The 16,492-nt window shown below is 38.9% G+C and overlaps 1 protein-coding gene across 2 annotated transcripts in view; it reads right to left on the bottom strand.

Moving 5' to 3' along the window:
• LOC102785930 (suppressor of tumorigenicity 7 protein homolog) overlaps window positions 1-16,230 on the bottom strand; it is a 56,826-nt gene extending 40,596 nt beyond the window's left edge. For both annotated transcript variants that reach the window (XM_035914963.2, XM_035914976.2), the window contains exon 1: window positions 16,082-16,230. The gene's annotated coding sequence lies outside the window, so the exon portion shown is untranslated. The remainder of the gene's footprint in view (window positions 1-16,081) is intronic.
• Window positions 16,231-16,492: the final 262 nt, after the last annotated feature.

Raw genomic sequence — 16,492 nt, 5'->3', positions numbered from 1 at the left:
ACCACAGGCAAGAGACCCCTTCTCTAACCCTGCTTTGAAATATGTGAAATCAGCAGTACTGAGTCAAAACATAGTTTTCTTATAAGGAAAATCTGGTATTAGGTTAGGATAATAAACAAATATTTTAAGATTTACATCTTATATGAAATATAGCTACACATTTACGTCTTAATCTATCATTTCCATGAACCCTAGCCACACGCTTACCTCTGGCCCACCTACCTACTAAGAAGAAACATAGCGCATGTGCCCGTCCTTAGCACACAGAGTTTAGTCACATATCACTATGCTATTTTTACATGTTAAAAATCACTGCTATTCTGTTACACTCTACAATCTATGTCCCACATAAAAAACACACTTATCAAAATTAAACTCCTGTGAAAAATGTGCTACCTCGAGTACCAACTGCCTCCTGGTGTTCTATGGAGAAAAGCCATTGACCATTAAAACTCCAACTACCATTCAATAGTCATAATAGTCATAAGTGATAGGGTGCTTATTGTGCTACTCTTAGTTAATATCTAACATCCTAAACATGTTTAAATCAGGGCTGTTGTCCTTGGCAGGACAACTGTATATAGAAAGCATAAAACACCAGAAAATGCTTAATGTAATTGGCCTCCACAGTTTACTCTTCCACACTAACATGCTAATACTGCTGCTCCACCATCACCACTTGTCTCAAAGTTGCACAGCATATGCTCTGCTGACCTACTAAATCCACCCGCCCCCAAGAGACTGTCCATGCCTTCTTCCTGTTGAATGCCAGATTGAAATTTCAGTTTTCTGTTGTGTCCATATTAACACATACTTTTTCTATTATCAATAGTCTCATATATGTGCATGTCTTCCAGCCCAACCTCCCTAGATCCCATTGTTTTAGATAATTACATACCCATTTCCAAACTGCAATTCTTTTTAAAAAGCCTTGAGAAAGTTGTCATTCATCACCTCTTTCAGTTGGTGAAGAGAAACAATGTCTTTGATAAATTCTGGTTACCGATGAAAACACAGAACTAAAACTCTATTACTGAATATTACTAATGGCAGTCTTATACACTTGGATAGAGTTGAATATTCCTTTTTAGTCCTACTAGACATCTCTGACCATGCCACTATATTAACAACAGTATTTTCTCATTCAGTGCCTCACACAAATCCCCTCCATCTGAATTCTGGCCTAAAACTGTGGTTCTTAGCAACTTGGTAGCAACTTCTTCAGAGAGGTCAGTCATTACATCAGCTTACTCCCTAGCAATATCAAAACATATCAGAATCAGAATATGCCAAGAACATTGGCATCATTTTGGACATATCACACCTTGCTTCCAGCAAAATTCAGAAGTCACTTTAAAATTCTATTATTAACATATAAAGCTCTACATGGTCAGACTCCTGTTTATATAGCAGAGCTACTGAGACATTATTACAGCTGACAGCCCCTCAGATCGTCTGATCAACATCTCTGTTCCATCCTCTTACTTTAAAACCAGAAGACACTTTTGGGGTTGTAGCACCAATATTCTGAAATAGCCTTCCTCAGTCCAGCTGAATCTCTAGTTTGTTTTAAATGACTGCTGAAAAATCATTTTTATAGGTTAGCTTTACTTTAATCATTCTCCCATTACTTGTTGGTCATAGTCAAACCTATGTCTGGTGGAACATGTATAATTATCTTTAATGAGTGGCTATTCAAACTGTAAAACACTTTACACTTTAAAAAGTGCAATACAGACATTTTTATTACTGGACCTATCACCTAAATCAATAATGTCATTTAATCTCCAAACTCCTATATGCAGTCCCATAAGTAAACCCTAGACGTGTTTTTCTGTTTGTTTTTAAAAAGCGACAGTACAAAATAAACCCAATCAAAAAAGCTGGGAATTTATTTTTGGTTGATTATTTCTTTATTGTAACGATGTTTCTTGGCAATAAATCTTATACTTTATATCTTATTTCTTCTTGGCACCATGTTTGCAATGAATATTATGGGTACAGCAGCACAATTAGGCTGTGCAAATTAAAAACTTCCCAAATCTGGTATTGGCTCTTGTTCTAATCTTCTGCTACCCTAGGCAATGATCATCAGGTGCCTGATTGGTGTCTGATCAGCAGCATCTTTGAGCATGGACCCTGCAACAGCATTGCAACAACATGCCACGTTTGACTGATCTGACACAGCTGTAAATGACTCTCATACTGAGCTAAAATGAGAATAGTGAACAACCCCAGTACGTTCCCCCCCGATTCATACTTTTAAAGTAAATCAAATAATCATATACAGTAAGCTCTATGTTATATTGAAATATTCAAAGTTTTGAGAAACAGAGTAGACTTGATAAGATGAACAAGCTTTGCAGTGCACTGACAATCCTTCCACTCTTAATAAAGACTCCTGAGATTCTGTTAATTACACAAGGGGCAGCTTAAGAGAGCTGCCCCTTGTGTAATTGGAGAGGTGAGGGGAAGCAAGCTGGGACTTTACAACATGCAGCGTGCTCTGCTCTTATGTCAGATCAGCAAGGTCTGGTATTGGCATGCTAAACAAACATTCTTTGTTTTTACATTCATCATGTCCCAATCAGCCCAAATAGCAAAGAGAAGGAGTTTGGGTCTTAGGAGGTTAAAGAATTTAGATTTCAAGAAATGGAGAACAAAGCAAAAACTTACTGAAGTGACTTGAGGTTCTTTCCATACAGAAGTGTTGCAGCTGGGCTTTTACATCAACATTTTGTGTGCCTTACTGTTTCCTCTCAGCTCCCATTTTTGTTTCATTTAGTGTGGATGCTGATTAAGCATCCACAGTATTGTTCTTCTACTTTTCATCTTACGTATGTTTTTTGTACGCTATCTCCTTCAACACTGTTCAACTTAGAAAAAACATTCAACCACTGTTAGATTCCTCTTCTTTTAGACATGCGTGCTTGTATTTTTATCATTTTTAACTTTTATATTTTTCTAAATTATTCAACTTTATTCAACAAACATTTACAATGTATTTCAATGGGAGAATCTTCAAATTCTCATTCAACTTACTCCTCTTTTAACTCTACTTCCACATACACTGACCGACAGACACCATTCAAACTATAAAATGAAGCCACAACATTGAACTATTCAGCTTGTATTTGTCTTTTTTAATATCTTTTATACTTTTTCTTCAGTTCCAGTTTAAGTTCCATGCTTTTTTTTTTTTACCCGTTTCAGAGTTTATAATGGGTGTGTATGGGACAGAATGTTAATATGAGTGAGACAGGTCAACTGCTTGAGTGGGAGCAAGGGAAAAATTTATCTTAAAATCTTTTCTTTAAACTGCTGCGTTGTCCACAGCGTTTGGTCTACAACCATCATTTTACCCTCAAAACATCGCCACCATTTCCCTCTTTCATCCAATGTTATTGTTATTGTAATGGATGTTATGGTTCTTTCATAAATGCCACCAATGCACAGTCTCCTCCATGAAACTTTTCCATAGAGTCCAATGTTAAAATGGCTCCCAAAATTCGTCTGAAAATCAGAAGTACGGGCTGCCTTTACACTGTCACCACGTCCATATAATAAATTCGACAGACATGAAAACTGAGAATTCTGTAGACTGGACATTGCTGGCGCTCGCAGTGAAAAATTTTTTGTCAATACTACTTGTAGTTTTCTGTTGGGAAGTAGGGCTGTGCGATATGACCAAAATCTCATATCCCGATATAAGAATTCTATCGTCCCGATAGCGATATAAATCACAAAAATGTAACATTTTCTGTAAACTATGTGAATCTCGGGCAGCTCATCTTGCGGGAAGTGTTTCCAGCTGCGTGTCATGTAGCTGGAGTCGAGTGTTTTAACCGATGCATGAAACTATACATTTTTAGGCATAAGTTGTAAAGGCCGCCGTTTTCTTTGTGAGTATTTATTACACGGCGTGCTGCGGGGAAAAGCCTGTTCTAACGTTTGAGTCTAAGGTTTATTTTTTAGCACCTGGCGGCTCTTTTTTAATTCTCATTCGTAAATAATCTGCTCTTTCACGTGATTCAGTTTATTTTGAAAAGTCTCAACAGGATCTTGAGCTTTATTGTGAAAGGTTTATGTGGAACATAAACAAGTGGACAGGCGATGCTGTTACCGTCGTTGTTGCTAACCACAACGCATAAAAACAGGCGCTTGTCCGTCCGTAGTGTGGTTATATAAAATGTAAAAGAAAGAGAGAACTTTAAGAAATTAATATAGCCACTACAGTGACCATCAAAACGATGAACAAATATTGCCGTAAACAGTTTATTTTGCGACACCACAAAACAAACGATAGCGTAAAATGAAACGATAGACGTTTTTATATCGTCATCCGATATATATCGTTATATCGAACAGCCCTATTGGGAAGCATTTGTTTCGGAGTCACTTTTCTGTTTATTTAAACCAGCAGCAGATAGGCACGTGTGTGTGTGGGGTGCCACTGGCTGGAGTGGCACCCCACCCCAGGTGGCTCACACCTGCCTGCTTAATGAGCTCTGTCTGTCACTGCCAAGATTCATCTTAAAAACTTATCTTTCGACTGCCACCGTGTGCACAGTGCTTGCGCTACAGCAGGCATCGAGGGCCGGTGTCCTGCAGGTTTTAGATATCACCCTGGGTCATCACACCTGAATCAAATTATTAGTTCGTTACGAGGCCTCTTGAGAACTTCAAGACATGTTGAGGAGGTAATTTAGCCATTTAAATCAGCTGTGTTGGATCAAGGACACATCTAAAACCTGCAGGACACCGGCCCACGAGGCCTGGAGTTCGACACCTGTGCTCTACAGCCATCATTTCACCCTCAAAACGTAGCCATCATTGTTCTCTTTCCAACAGGCTGTCTTTCAAAGCCCAAAGATGTAAACTTTTTGAACTGTGTGGATCCAAGTGATTTGAGTATGTTCTAAGTAATCCATAGAGATGCATTTTATTTTCTGATGTATTTTGGGAGCTTTTTCTGACTCCAAATGTTGTTTTGTCATCACTCAGCTTTTTCTCATCTACATTTTAAACATGTTCAGCTACTTTTCAATTTCTTCTGTGTGAATGTCAGCTTTCAACATTTCTACACTTTTGTTTTCAGGTGAAAAATTCTGTTTTTCAGCTCATTCAACATTTTTAATTTAACATTTAGCAATTATTTCATTTCAGCTATCAGCATTCACACTGCAGTTTGTTGAGAAAATGCATTTTCTAGTTTTAGTGTTCTAATGAAAACTACACATTTTGTAATAAACTGCCATGTCTCCAACACCTTTAAATGATTCGCACTCATTGGGGAGACTTTATTACGCTTGCAGTGAAGTAGAGTGGTGTTGTCAACATGAAAAAACTTCATATTCCTTTCACTTTCCTCTGTTTTCTGTGCAAGTGAAACAGACATAAATGATGGTAGTGAAACAGAACAGAGAGAAGTGAAACTAGCACAGCTGTAAATGACAGTAAAAGGCAGGGGGACTCTTGTACTAAGAACAAATGAAACAAGTGCATATGAATAATGACAAAAACATATGAATTGTTTTCTTTCATTTGGTTGATTTATTTGACGGTGGCCTAGCTCACCCAACCAATGGTAATTCGAACACTTGTCAGGCATTGACTAAAGGAACAATGACATCTTTTAATGAATGCTTTCCTTTAAACAGTGCTCCACACGGCCTCTCTTCAGTGGAACTGCATTCATGAGCGATTAATTCCTGAACAGTACACACCTCACCTCGCCTCCGGTTCCACCACAAAGTATCACCCCAAAAAAGCATCTCCTTCTGGTTGCTAAGCAACTGAAATAAGCGTGAGAGGAGTGTGGCCATCTTTCGGCAGGAGAAAATGAGGAGAAGCATAAAAGGAGGAGGAGAAGGATGCTCCGGTAGAGTTGAATGTGTTGATAATGAGGTGAAAAAAAGTATGAGCTTCACAAGACAAATATTAGAAAGAACCAAAACATTAGAACAATGTCACCTCGGTGGCTGAGTCTCATATGCTATATGCAATCCCACCAATATACCATTTTTAAAAAATTACAAGCAGAACTAATTATAAAAAGAATTAGGTACATATCCCAAAAGTGTCTGAGACAGAATTGGGGCAGATAAGCCTTGTTAGTTCAATGCATCTAACACCTATTAGGATTCAACCCCTCTTTTAGCTTAGCAGACTTTAGGACGAGACCAAGACCTTCCAACCATGGCTGGTATCCTTTCAACGTTTCTGCAGAGTTGACACTAGAGCAGGGCGATATGACCAAAAATATTTATCACGATATACATTTGAAAATTCGCGTTAACGATATAACTGATGATATAATCGATACTAGACAAAATACTTTACAACTCCACAACTTTATCAGTGCAAAAGAAAAAAACAAACCATCAATGTATTTTCACTTAAACAAGCAGCTGTTTATTATGTGCATTAAAGTTATATAAAAATGTAACAGTGCAAATTCCTTGCTGACAGTTTAACCAAAAGACATTTCCAGTGGAAATTGGCCGACATATCCTCAGCACAACCATGTATAATATCCACAAAACTTAAAAAGAGGTTATACACACACACACAATACGGTAATATTATGTTGATTTTCAGAAAATTTTTCAGAAAAATTCAGAAAAATCAAAGGATTGATTATAAGTGTGCCATATTTTCCAAAAAACACGGTAATAACGACGGCCCGCTAGCATGCTCTACCAAAAATAGTGCTTTGTTGTGTATCTGACGGACGAAAGCTAAACCAGTTCCACACCACTGAAGTTGCAGCATTTTTACAAACCAGTTCTGGTTTGTCTGTTTAATTCCATGATCCGCTTTCGCCCTTCTCATTCGCCGTCACCGCCATGCTTTTTCCGGCATGTGCGTATGAAAACAAAGGCACTGCGCATCCGCGTTTTACCCATATTCTATTGCGATATTTCATTTTCTTATCGTTGCCCAACATTATACCGGTATTACCATGAACGGTATGATATGGCCCAGCCCTAGTTGACACACCAATCCAGCATATCAAATTTACCATTTGAATGATAAGTTGAATAGAAAGTGTTGGGTTTTTCTGGCCTGATGAGAATTAATTTAGAGCACTTCAAGTTAGCTAGTATGAGATATGGACTGTGCCCACTGGCTCAAACACACAACAACAGAGTCTTTTTTTTAAACAACCATGTCCCCAACTACTACTACCAGATGCTCACATGGGACAGGAGGGACGGACAGTGTAGTTTTCATTACCTACACATGGTCACTGTTCAAATGCAGTGATATGTTTAGCTAACTGGGTCAGAAATACTTTGTGTGACCTGATCTAAAGTCAGGACCATCCTTGCCTTATAACAAGCACTGATAAATGAAACTGGAAGGTCAACAGGACATTGAGACTCAAAGAAATCTTAGCTATCTTCACAACAGAAAAATGAAACAGACATTTTTATGATACTGAACAAACAAAACAATTATTACAAGATACATTGGATGCATTACATTGGTTGATTCGCGCCCTGCTGCAAAATCATGCATTCACTTTTATTTATGCCCACCAATAAGGAGTAGCAGTATTCTCATGACTGATAGCTGTCACCAGATACTATCGCCACATCAGCACTGATACTGAAAGAGAAGTGAAGAGGAGAAGCAAACACAGTGCCTAATGCCCCCCCCTGTCTTGCTTTCAGACTGTGTTCAGCCAGACCTTATGGGCCCAGCCACCATGGTCTCTCCTGTAGCACCCATCTCCCAGGTTTTGCTCCATGGTGGTGCCTCAGTGACCCTATCCTCAACAGAGTAGCCATGTCCCGTGATTTCTTTTTCATCACAGGGGCTTGTCTGAATTGCTGTTAGTCTCACCCAGGTCCATAAGAGACAGTCAGATAGTGAGACTGTAATATAATAACAATAATAATAATAATAATTTAGATGAGGCTTAGGCCAGATGTAATATTAAACAATTAATATTAAATTTCTCAATTTATATTTTTAGTTTGTACAGTTCTTAGCAACATACTATACTAAAAAAAGAGAAAAGCTCTCGTCGCACTGAGACAATTTACGACATAGACTGGAGCATTACCCAGGTTCATTACTGCAGAGTCTCTCAGATGGTTGTGTTTAGTTTTACACAGAATCTTGCTAATTTTAATCAGTTTGCATAGATTCAAATACATGCAAGAAGTCAAACCTTAATGGCATTTAAATACACACCACATGCCATATCATTCATCAAACTGTCTCTGTATGTAAAATAGGAAGTCAGAAAGAGGAACAGAGGGTGGGGAAATAATCACTTGCTTCATGTTGTCGTACTGTGGCTGTTAGTCTTCTCTGACAAACGTCTGTCTTTGGCATGTAGCAAATAGTAGTATAATAAAAAATAAAATAATAAAATAGTTTATTTAACATTTAGATGCTGGACCCAAATCATGAATTCAGTGCTCTTGGTCTTATGTTTCATTATTCAGCCAGCTATGCTGAGAAAATGCACAAATCAACCAAACCAACCACAAATACAAGTGGTTAATATGTCAGCATCTTCTGTATGTATTATCTGTTTGTATGTAGTATCTTTATCACACCACTACATCCTGTTTACACAGAAGCTAGTTTCTTGAACTGCTGCAAACACCATCTGCTGCACAAACATGCCAGTATAACATGATTGTGGCCACAGTTGATTAAGTGGTGTATTTTATAAGGCTGGTATCTTAAAATCTAAACAGTCCAACTTCCATTTAAATACTGATATCAAAAAATATGAAAAGACTTCCGTCTACTGAGCTACAGCAAGTTCGGGAGATGGAGTCCATATTTCAACTTTGGGAAGAAAAACAAAAAACAGAAACACCTTTTAGCTTCTATGACTCTCTTTACCTCCATACATCTTTCATCACACCCTTTCCTTCATGACTGCTATAAATTCTTTGAGTGGATTCATACAGGACAATGGATTTTACCTGCATTTCCCTCATCAGTGTAAAGGCAGTGTACCTACACAACAGTCCAAAAGACTTTTCTCATTTGGCCGGGGCAGTTATAGACATGGAAGGTCAGATATTATCCAACCAGCTGTTAGGCTTTGAAGTGTTCTTCTCATATAACCCTTCAGTCTAAAGGGTGATTAAGGGTTTCTGATGTGAAAGTTCTCCCTGTGTAGAAAACCACTCATCCTGTGGACCTTTTCAGGCAGGGCGGAGCTGTATGCTCTGTCAAAGGTAGAGCTAACTTTTCTGGCTGAGATCATGTTACCAGTGTGCTGCACAGGTTCTAAATAAAGGTTTCTGACCAGTCTGATCTGGCTTTGTGGTGAATGTGTGCTGTGGTTGCCTGTGTCACGTCGCACGGCTGACTCAGAGCATTTCTTATATTCTTCATTCAATCTGAGACCACTTGATTTTATGCTGTAGTGTTTAGTGTGTTTAGTAGAATGGAGGTGTGTGTGTTTAATTTCTCACTACACATATGTCCAAATAAATAAACATATATAAGAGCATATTTGATGTATTTTTGTTGTTATCAGAGTTGTGGACCTTCCTCTCAGTACAGAATCATCATTTCTCTATCCCAGCCTGACATTTTTGAAACATTTTCACAGTAGGAAAAAAATTCAGTCTTCAAAGAGATTTTATTTCTGATGTATTTATTATTTCTCTGGGGAATATGAAGCTTGGGAAAAATGCCCTGAAGAATGTGTCTGAATCCAAACACAATTTATCACATTATCAGCCTGCAAGTATTCCCCACACAAAATTGTTCAATTATAGCTCTGCTGCATTGGTCACTAAGGGTTAGTAAGCAATGTTACACTATCAAAAAAATGGTATGTAAATCTTCCCTTTAAACTTCAATTTCTTATACTCTGACATTTTGAGTATTATAGCTGTGCATCAAAATGACAGTGCCCATTCTGGAGGTCAAGACTAATCGTGTTTCAGCAGTTTCAACAGTTTACTGGTGAGGGCGGTCCTCATTACCATTGTTTGTACACTGTGGATTGGTTAGTAATCAACAACAAAAAAGGCATGTGTCCATCAGTCTATATTTTAGGTGACTTTATTTTACCACTAGTCTAAGTTTTTTCTTCCTTACCGCGCATGTACCCCAAGCAATCTATGAAATCATCAACTCTGAAGATTTCTGGGAGAATCAGGTTGGATATTCCCTTTCTCGCACATGGCAAACAACAGGAAATTGCCCACTTCAGACACCTCTGGAAACACCAATCATTGGTTTAGGCGAGGGAACTGACACGACCCCCACTCATTAGCTGTAAAAGACCTGACTATTATTTTCCGCTGTCACAGTCTGAGATCACACATACTCTGTAAAAAGAAGCTGGCAGAGCCTCCATTGGGTCCAGATAGAGTGAGAGCTGCTGCGTGTGTGTGAAAAGACTTAAGTGGTTGGATAAATTATCATTAATGAACCAGATACTCTGCACAAAGCCGTCTGCATAAGCAAATCACGAGCTTGTTGAAAGCAGACAATAGTGTAGTTTTGCCATCTAACACACACAGTGAGGAGCAGGCCAACATGAGCTTCAATTCAGTGTAATCTGCATTAAAATATGCCTCAATAGAGAGTTTGGTATACTATATATGAGACACAGGTTTTACTTTTGCTTAACAGAGCAATTTATTACCACCATGTTTCGTCATCACGAAAAAGAAAAATGAGAACATGCATCTTATACTGTGAGACAATTCTGCATAATGTTGCTATAAAGTCATAGTAACATTTGTTGACCTTCTCAGGAAAGTCAAGCAGCAGAGCTGATTAGTGTACCCTGCATATTTACCAAGCTACCAAGTTTGAAAGAGTTTAATATGCATTAAAAATAAAATTGGTAGAAACTGTCTTTGTCAAGAGGTTTTGTTTTTGTTCACAGAAGATTTCCTGGCTTCATCCACACAGAGGATTTAGTCACAGCAAAATCAGCAGCACTGTAATAAAATATTTCTCTAAAAAGTTTATAATTAGGGTTTATTCCACTGTATACAACATGTTTTGTAAGCAGTCATGCAGTTTTTTTTATATTCAAGCGAACACTATAATAAAATAAGACACCCTTTATCAAAACATAGAGCAACTAAATAACATGTTGTCTCGCTTTCCTACCCACAAAAGGGATTTGTTGTAAAGTTATTGCTAATCACTTTTATCACCTAAGGAAGATGCAAAAGGACAGGTTTAATGAGGGGTGACAGCTAACTAAATGGAGATTAGATGAAGCACCTTGGCCAGTTTTAAGGGAGGGAATCCCACAAGCTCTTATTTCTCATTGTAAAGGAGGAAATAAGAAGAAATATTATAAGCATATACTGGTGTCAGCCAGGAATAGGAAGTGAAACTGTGTTATCAATTCAACACCTTGCATGACGTGTCCCATAAAATCAACTGTAAGAAAAGGTCAAGCATGACAAGCTGTTGTGTGTTATCATCTCTAACTGACTGAAGAATTTTTTTTATTTCAAACTCAGATACGTAACAGCACGATGACGAGGGCACATCGTAGCTGTGGGGTTTCAGTTCCATTTAACGTCCCCACTGTGAAATTTAATGAAATAATATTTACAGCCAGCTGAGACTGTATGTATGCCATTAGTTAAATCTAATAAAATGAGGATATGCTGAAGAGATACAAAACCCATGTTCAGATATCCAGTTTGGCTCGACATGATTTTTTTTTTCTTTGACCACATTTAGAAGACACCAATGTCTGACTCACTGAGAATTTTATGCATGCTTTTCATAATCTATTGATTGTTCACTTCAAAACTTGCTTACATGTTCTGCAAACGAAGACATTTTTCAGTTACCAAAAACTCAAATCACTTTGATTAAGACAATAAATAATTATTATTATAGCCAACTGTTTTCTTCCTAGCTTTGCATGATTTACATTTCAAACTAATCCTTTATAGCAGACAATCAGTTAATTTCCTGTCTGAAACAAACCATTTTAGCTACTCTACCTTTAAGCCAACTTTCTTCTGACTGGCTGACTCTGGCAAAGAGGAGGTTTAAACCACAGACTGTATTTAAAGAAGGGATATAGTTTCAGGGTTTGCAAAGGAAGCCAACACAGATGTGCTTTAAACCTGCATTTCTTCCCTTACAGATAGAAGAAACCAGCAACTCTGGAAGGAAGTAATGGTCAGAACTTCAATAAATGGTGGATGGAAATTACTGATGTAGATAGTAGGGGTGCAACAATACACAAAATTCACGGTTCGGTTCGATACTTTGGTGTCACGGTTCGATATTTTTCGATACAAAAAAATGTTCATGCCTTTTTATTAATTTGTCATTTATTAAAATTTCACGGCACATTCTGCACCACATCTCTGTGCGTTCATCATTTGTTTGAAGCCAGCTCACCTCCTGCAACCACTTTTCCGACAATACACGCTTCTTTTGTGGTTCGGACTCCTTCTGACATTTCTTTGGAGATGGAGGAACATCACAGTAATTGCTTAAAGGAGCTTCTTCGACATCTTTAAGAGTTCTAAACAAATGTCTGTCGTCCTCCAGAAAATCTTATGTACGCAAACGCGCGCTGCAACTTCTTATCTTATGCGCGTTTTTTATTTTGACACCTGTATGAAAACAGACCTGTTCATCGACAGTGCGCCTTATGGTCCGAATAATATGGTATAAGATCAACAGGTACAAGTACTGGGTGTCCTGCTTAAGAATTATATATTAAAAGGTTTTAGAACACTAAAACAATTTTAAAATTACTCGCAGCCAATTTAGAAAATAATAATGATAATTTAAAAAATAACCGAAATACAGTTGCTTTTTAATCATTATAATTATTATTAATAATATTTTAGGATTTTTGTTGTTGTTAAGGATTCCCTAATTTTTCACTCATTTTAAACCTTTTTTTTTTAAATTTTATGAGACATTGTATAGCAGGAAATAAAAGAAAAATACTTCAATCTGTCATGTGTTGTTGCACTTTCTTGATGGGAAGTAGTGATGGGTCGTTCGCGAACGAAATGGCTCTTAGAGCCGGCTCTTTGAAGTGAACGACGCGATCCGGCTCCTTATTGGGAGCCGTGGGTTTTTTTTTTCTTCTTTCTCTCACCCTCTCTCTCGCCCTTTTTTCCGCTAAACTCGCACGCGCGGCCTGTACTTTGCGCTGGGCAGAGGGGGGAGGGGCGTTAGTTACACTTGCAGTAGCACAGGATCAGAGCCAGAGAGAAAGAGAGCGAGGGACAACAACGTCACATTAGAAAGGTATAGTAATCATCCACTATTTTCAGTTGCAGATGATAAAGGATTCAGAAATCATGCAGGCCCATATGACAGAGAATGTGCATCTTCTTTTTGTTTTAATATTTTAATTTATATTTAATTGTGTTGTGGTTTGCAGTGTTTTGTGTTGTTTCATGTTAAATTTGTTTAAAAGGAAAAAGCTGAAATTTTAAATAGTTAAAAGTTTAAAATGTAAATAGTTGTTCTTTGTATTATATGATTTATTTATTACATTTTATGTGGAGTGAATAAATAAAGTATATTTATGGTGGCCCTTAGAGACAAAGCACATACAAACTCCAAAACACGTAAAACCTCCAAAACGCTTAAAAACTCAGACGCACTTACAAACCCCGAAGCATGTACAAACTCCAAAACACGTAAAAACCCAGAAGCACGTACAAACTCCAAAACACGTAAAAACTAAGAAGCACGTACAAACTCAGAATCAAGTACAAAAGCCAACAGAAGTGCTCCAGGATGCTAGGGCGCAGTGTTGAGCTTTTGTTACCTAGTGGCTACACAAGCCAGGAAGTATCAACAACCAGATTTGGTGTGTGGTAGTAACAGGTAAATGATTTTTTTTTTTAATTATTTGAACAAATATGAGTGCTTGTCTATAAATACACAAACAATACACACATGCTTTCAATTGTGTAATTTAAGTGATCTGGGTAGCTCTGTTTTGGAAGTTCAGTTCATGCTAGAAATGTGTTTTGGAGTTTGTACGTGCTTTTTGGAGTTTGTATATGCTTTAGAGTTTGTACGTGCTTTGTCTCTAGGGGCCATATATAAACATATATAAATAAAACCACTTTTTTTACATTAGTAATTCCTTTTCTGCATAATTTTATATTATTGTTAATGATTAAATAATTAAAGCAACAAAACAACCTGAAGAGCCGGTTCGGAGCCGAAAGAGCCGGCTCTTTTTAATGAGCCGAGCCGAAAGAGCCGGATCTCTAAAAAGAGCCGGAAATCCCATCGCTAATGGGAAGTATGTTTTATCATCAGGTAAAATATACCCACCATTAGTGATACTGTTACAAAACCATAGGTTAGTGTTCTAGGGTTAACAAACGTTCGACACCAATACTATCCAGACATTGAGATACGAATGATCTTCCACAAAAGTTGATTCAATTTCCCGTCTATAGACAGTGATTTTGTACCTTTCAAACTTTTGGTAATACGGTGAAGGCAAGTTGTATGAAATACCTTCAGTGCTCAAGTAGATCAGAATGGGTTATGGTTAATTATAAGGACCCAGTTACTTTCTCCACATAGGGCCAGGGAGGTTTGGCTAACTTCTATCCATCCATCTTCTTCTTCTGCTTATCCGGGGCCAGGTTGCGGGGGCAGCAGCCCAAGCAGAGAAGCCCAGACCTCCCTCTCTCCAGCCACCTCCTCCGCCTTGTCCATGGGAACACCGAGGCGTTCCCAGGCCAGCCGAGAGATATAATCTCTCCAGCATGTCCTGGGTCTGCCCCGGGGCCTCTTCCCAGTGGGACATGACCAGAACACCTCACCCAGGAGGCATCCTTGTCAGATGCCCGAACCACCTCAACTGGCTCTTTTCGATGTGAAGGAGCAGCAGCTCTACTCTGAGCCCCTCCCAGATGGCCAAACTTCTCACCCTATCTCTAAGGGAGAGGCCAGCTGACTTTCTTCCATTAATAAATAAAATCACAATTTAAAAATGGATCTTGTATTTACTCAAGTTTCTCATACCCCATATCCTGCTTTGGAGTACAGAGCGCTGGAATTACTAGCTCGGGCAGTCATCATGGTAAAAGGAAGATGGAATTGCCAAAAGATGCTGTGGATGTTTCTATTTCGGTCTAGGTTTAAGGACTGCTACATCCCTACTTAAGAGAATAATCTTTGATGCCTTTTCAGACTTCTCAGGGAGGATTACGGTTTGTCAGGCAGCCAATTCAGCAGCAGCAGCAGCAGCAGCAGCAGCATTAACACCTTTCATTGCACGAATAGAATAGAATAATAACCCTTTATTGTACAACAAAAAGCAGTGGGAAGGTGAGAGCCAGCTGCCGGCATGCCGTATTGAACCTGTCAAACTAACCTTTTACGCCCATGCTTTTTGTCATGACTATTCACTTTATATACGAACACACACACGAATTCTTCAACCAGCTTATTTGTGCCTAAAGGCTCTCCTGCCCTCTCTACCGGGGCCAGCTGGCTTTCTGAAAGAGCACATTCTTCCATCTGCTGCTCAGCTCTCAGTCACAGGAGACGAATCCACCGGCTGCTGTGAAGGCACGGAGACACAACATGCCAACTACAACCCTGAGCTCGCTGCGAGTGCCCAGCAGAGGTGAACACCTCAGGTCCGCAAGACTAAGCTCAACATTTCTTTAAACAAACAAACAAAACAATAAGCAACACAAAGTTTGCTTCAAGAGCATCCCTGACAGAGGCGACTCCTGAAGGAAGAGGAAACTTGGCAAACGGTCGCTCTGAACTCTGGAGTCACCGTTAAACACTGACTCATGATGGAGACCATTAAAAGCAATACACTGCTCCCCGCCTTATGCCGCTTGCCAGGACAAACTCATTCCACGGCAGCTCGGGAGCATCCTGTTCACTCTCCCCTGTGCATTAAACATCAGTCACGCGTGTGAGGGCTTCCATTTAAACTGGGCTCGGTGAGTCGTAGCCACTAACTCAACCTGCTAGCTAACTGCTAACAAGAGCTGCTGGCTAACGTTGGCAAAAACTTTAGAAAGAAAAAAAAAGAGAGAAGTGGAAGCGTTGTGGATGACAGCGTTGACAGGGATCATGTGAGACATCTTACCTCAATTTGCGTATGTAAAGAAACTGGTGGAAGACCTCTTCGTAGCTAGCATTTCTCCTGCCAGCAGTCCAGCATGTGTCTGAGTATCCAGCAGCAGACACTGTGTATGTGTGGACGTGTCTGCAAACGGGGCTGGAAGGCTAACCTTAAAGCTAACAGTTACCAGTTAGCCACCGGCTCGCTAACCTGGACAGTTAGCTCCAGCGGCCTCAAGGTGTCGCTAATTCACCTACAGCGAGCTGCAGAAAACACCGTTGAATAAATCCGCCTGTATGTTGTCGATTTCGAGTTTTTAAATAAATATAGCCAGCAAACACTTTTTTGGAAAGATTTAAGCTCAATATGAATCATTCCTTTTCCCAGTGTAAAAAACAAATAAAAAACCTATTATGTATCATAACACTTTGCTTC

The sequence above is a fragment of the Neolamprologus brichardi genome, chromosome 7 (assembly GCF_056152115.1).
Source record: "Neolamprologus brichardi isolate AB-2024 chromosome 7, ASM5615211v1, whole genome shotgun sequence".
NCBI classification, from domain to species: Eukaryota; Metazoa; Chordata; class Actinopteri; order Cichliformes; family Cichlidae; genus Neolamprologus; species Neolamprologus brichardi.
This window is presented reverse-complemented; position numbering and strand designations above follow the sequence as displayed.